The following is a 4,946-nucleotide window of genomic DNA, read 5'->3' on the forward strand; positions in this document are numbered from 1 at the left end:
ATATCCAGGGAAAAGTAAATTTTCTACCCACCCCAGATACTCAAATTCTCTTTCCTAAAGAAAGTACAAGTGGCGGTTTTCATAGTCTAGGCATATAAAAATATTTTTCATTATATTTCAAGACATACATTCAAGAGCAAAAATTTGCCTGTAGCTAAAATAGTCTCGATCTTCGACAGCTATTGAAAGGAAGGAAAAGCATGCTGCGGAGGTGCTTCCTCGTGGACAGGCTGAGTCTGAGTGCCTGTAATCGTTCCAAGCAATCTATCCAGGAGACTGCTAGAAATAGAGGACTGAGGCTCAGAGAGAGGTCTGAGCAGGAGATAGAGATTAAGGGTAAGAAAAATTTGAAGCCATCGGAATGATGTTAATGGTCCAAGCAGCACGGATAGAGGGGGGTGAGATTCTGGCATCACACCGAATCCTGGAAAGCACCAATACTAAGGACGGATGCAAAAAGAAGAGCTAATAATCAAACCTAAGAAGGATCAATTAAGGATTGTTTTAGTCAGTTTGGGCTGTTATGACAGAACACCATAGACTAGGTGGCTTATAAATAACATAAATTTATTTCTCACAGTTCTGAGGCTGGGAAGTGCAAAATCAAGGTTCCGACAGAACCACTATCTGTTGAGAGCCCACTTTCTGGTTCATGAATGGCTGTCATCTTCTCTCTGTATTCTCAGAGGGCAGAAGGAGCAATAGAGCTATTTGGGATGTCTTTGATAAAGACACAAATCTCATTCACGAGGGGCTCCATGCTCATTTATCACCTCCCAAAGCCCCCAGTTCCAAATATCACATTGAGGATTAGGGTTCAACACATGAATTTTAGAGGGACACAAACATTGAGTCTATAACAGGGATGGATTAATAATGGTAAATTTTGAAACATCAAAGTAAGAGCAAATTTTGCACTCTGGACACTTTAAATTACACTGATAAACACTACAAAGGCCGGCATTGTAGGATACTGAAAAGAGAGAGATTCAAGAAAGTGTTAATGGCACAGTGAGAGATGTAAATTTTACCCATCAAGTATTTATTGAATGGTTACTGGGTGCCAGGAATGTGGGAATGTAACAATGAACAGTACAAATTCTTGTTCTGTCCTTCTACAGGTTCCTATCTTGGTGTAAATGTAACTCTGAGAGAATGCCCTAAGATGACCTTTCCTCCTCACCCTAGTGGAACATTCAAAGTAGAGACATTAGTCTCAGGTTTCCCTGATATGTAAATCATCCTCTTGAGCTTGGAAGAATTTAGAAAGCCCTATAAAATCTATTGCTCAAAACCTGTGCCTAGAAAGAGAGGTTAAGAATGCAAAACGAAGTTTGCTAAAACACATCAAAAAAAAGAAGATGAAGGAGGAAAAGGACAAGGTCTTGGAGGAGAGAAAAAAAGCAGCGGCTGGAACAGCAAGAGGATATGAGGCTTCCATGTTTTCATATAATCTTCATTCATTCATCTATTTAAAAGTGAAAATAAATCATTAAATTATTTTCTACAGTATGCTTTAAATTGTTTCAGGCACTGAGAATACAGAGATGAAAGATGGGCCTCTACAAGTTTGCAGTTCACAGATAAATTAACAGACTCTACCTGTTGGTGTGAGTATTGTGTCACAACATTCTAAGAAGTTCCTTTCACATGCACAGGTGCACCAATGCTGTGGCCATATGGATATATGCTCAAGGTGCAAAGCAGTAAGAGAGCTCTTTTGCCCTGTTTGGATTAAGAAAAGATTTCGGGAGATTATTAGTTCACTCTTAGAGATTATTAGTTCACTCTTGATTAAGACCAGAGATTATTAGTTCACTCTTGATTGCAGTTAGAGAGCATATCTTACACATACTTTATGTAACTGAGCTTCATTACAGTCCGATGCTATTCTTATGCCTATTTTACAGACGAGAAAGGTTCAGAAGGATTACATTATCTATGCACTTTGATATAGCTAATAATGGGAAAGCCTGAATTCAAACCTAGACAATCTGACTGAGAATGTACACTTGTGATTATCACTCTTACTGCCTCCTGTATTTGCCTAGTACCTTGATCAAATCATTTGGCTTTGTGTGCCTTGATATGTGCCTTTTTTTCAGGAGTAGAGTAAAGGAGGTAAGTAAGATAGGGAGTCAAAGGTAAGCTTTTAGACTGTTTAAAGGTTTAGAACAGCTTTTCACAAAATGCATGCTTTGGAAACCTGTATCAGAGTCATTCAGATATTTATTAAACATGCGGACTCTTGAACTTGAATCCCTTACCCACTGGAATAAATTTTTTGTATACAATATTTGAAAAATATTGATTTAAAGTGTGACACTTAGAATATATTTTTAAATCCCACTACTATAATTTCAAAATGATGTATGTAGTACAATTTTAAAATAAAATTCAAAATCCTTCAAAATGCTTCTAAATATACAATGCCATGAATGTCGGCCTGAATCTTAACCATTCGAAGGACCTATTTTATTCTAATATAATAGGAAATTGAGAATTTTCTTCAATGCTTGTTTATGGAAAGAGGATCTGGGGCCACAACAGAGTAAATGACACTGCACTCGCAAATGTAAACAACTAGAAAATTAAACAAAATAAGACAAATGACAGTTTTTAGACATTGGAAAACAGGTATGACAAGACCACGATCTCTGAAAAACAGAAAAGAGTCTAAGCCTTATAGGTGACTTGACTTTTTCCAGGAAGTGTTTTCTTGGACCACAATGTAAGTAGAAAGCATCCAAAAAAAAGCACTGAAGTCTGACAGAGCCGAAGAGACAAAAGTTAGCATTCAGGAAAATTGAGGCAGCTGGATCATGTGGTACACATAAGATACGATGTCAGCAAAGAACAATTTCCAGGGAAATATAAACTGAATGACTCTCAGAACCCAAATGAGATTTGGTGATATTTGAATTCTGATCAGCTATTGTGTAGAAATCCTGTTGAAGACTCAAGGTCTCAGTACATACTCCAGAAGTGTAACAGCTTGTTGATACATGTAAACCACCATAGTGTAACATTGCTCTAAAGGAGCTTAAAAACAAACCTCAATGGAATCAAGCTGATCCACAAGTAACTTGAATATCTTTCAAAGAAACTTCAACACTCTTTATAGAATACAGCAAAATGTCCAGGATCCAAAAAAAAAGGCTACAGATGGGAAGAAGCAAGAAAATATGACCTATTACTAAGGGGGGGAAAATAAAACAGTTAATACAAACAGAAAAGAAATGGAAAAGATAGTTAAACTTTACATGCACACACACACACACACACACATACACACACACACATTCAAAGATGTAAAGGAAAATATGAATATAAACTAGAGAGCTATTGAAACTATAAACATAACCTAATGGAATTTCTGAAGATGAAAATATCATTTCTAAAATTTAAAATATATCATAAGGACTTAAAATAAAATTAGAAACTACAGAAAAAAATTTTCCGTAAACTAGAAGACATAACTACAAAACTATACAAACTGAAGCATAGAAGGATCAAAAAAGTTGACATGTCATACTATATTTATTAAGCAGATTGACATAGATGACTTCAAGTCCTTCTTAGTTTAATTCTTAGAATCACCACTGAGTAGCTTCATGGTCTTAGCAATGAATTTGACTTCTCTGTGCCTCAAACTCCCAACTTTTAAATAGGGAGAATCTGTAGCACCTAGATTAAAGGGTTCTTACAAGGATTAAACATGTTAATATATGTTAATGTAGGTAAAGCACCAAGTTCACTAACTGAATTTAATAATTGTTATTAAGTTCCAAACTAGTAAGAGAAAAAAAAATGATCATAGAAAATTATTCCTAAATGGTGATCTAAGATTTTTAATATTTAAAACTAGAAAATATAATGGCTAAAATTAAAACAATATTATGAATAAATAATTTACTTCTGAAAATGAATAGGCTTTATTAGAGTCATTGTACACTAACAAAATTTCAGCTATGTCTTTTACTTAGGATGTGGAGCTAGAAAGCATGCACGTTGTATTGTTAACAATGATCACCTCTAAGAACTGGGAGATGGGGAAAGTGAGGACTTTTGCTTTCTACTTTGTACGTTTTTTATATTTTTTCATTTTTTTCTAAAATCATGGGCTATTTATAGAATAAAATTAAAATAATTAAAATAAGATAACCTGACAGTATGGTATCACTTAATTAACCATAAATTGGCTGATGTTTTCTTCTGCCTCTGGCTTTACTGAGATTCTGTTACTTCATTAGATTGTCACTCTTCTTCATTAAATGCTATTAGACAATTGTCTAAAGGTCAATGGCATCAGTACACTATTGACTATACTGCCAAAACTATATTAGGCCACTTAAAGTGCCCAGTATGGCATCTAGCAGGTCTCAATAAATATTAGTTCTCTTATGTCCTATGCCAAAATAGCACACATTTTTTCATTTAATAAGAAACATCAAGAATCTATATTTTAGGCAGCTTTTTGGTGCACCTGTTTTTCTGTAACGTTCTTTTTTAGTTTTGTTTTCTCTGTTGTTGATTTTTTTTTCTTTTTTTCCTATAGGCTAAGATCAGAAAAATAAAATGAGACTCCATATTTAAATGCAGATCAGAAAAGTATTCCTTATTATATTTTTGCTCGAGAAGTACCAATGAGCTTTAGAGCAAAGGGTAAACACAGCTGCAGGGAAATCACTTTTAGAAACCCATGAAGCTCGCTGATTTCAATCACTGGTTATAGATGAGTGGTAGAAACAAATTCCTTTGTGGTGCACAAGAGCACTGCAGAAAGTTGCATTTTAACCTGCGTTAAGTAGTGAACAAGACTCTAAGTTAGATAATAACTAATTTAAATACAATAAACAGTCCATAGCCCAAATGCCTGAGGCATATGTTCTCTGCAACATTTTCTACCATAAAAGTGGGAGAATTTCCTTGAGCCCGTTGACACT

General features: G+C 35.0%; 2 long non-coding RNA genes across 2 annotated transcripts in view; one reads left to right on the top strand and one right to left on the bottom strand.

The window, feature by feature from the left end:
• Positions 1–546: 546 nt before the first annotated feature.
• Positions 547–3,171, bottom strand: LOC111732319. The gene is made up of 2 exons (XR_002777497.1): positions 1,603–3,171; positions 547–1,468 (listed from the first exon to the last, which is right to left on the bottom strand). It is a non-coding gene; the product is annotated as an uncharacterized LOC111732319 (long non-coding RNA).
• Positions 1,479–4,946, top strand: part of LOC111732320 — an 8,350-nt gene continuing 4,882 nt past the window's right edge. The window contains exon 1 of the long non-coding RNA XR_002777498.1: positions 1,479–1,610. This is a non-coding gene — a long non-coding RNA (uncharacterized LOC111732320). The remainder of the gene's footprint in view (positions 1,611–4,946) is intronic.

The sequence above is a fragment of the Pteropus vampyrus genome, unplaced genomic scaffold (assembly GCF_000151845.1).
Source record: "Pteropus vampyrus isolate Shadow unplaced genomic scaffold, Pvam_2.0 Scaffold444, whole genome shotgun sequence".
Taxonomy (NCBI): Eukaryota; Metazoa; Chordata; class Mammalia; order Chiroptera; family Pteropodidae; genus Pteropus; species Pteropus vampyrus.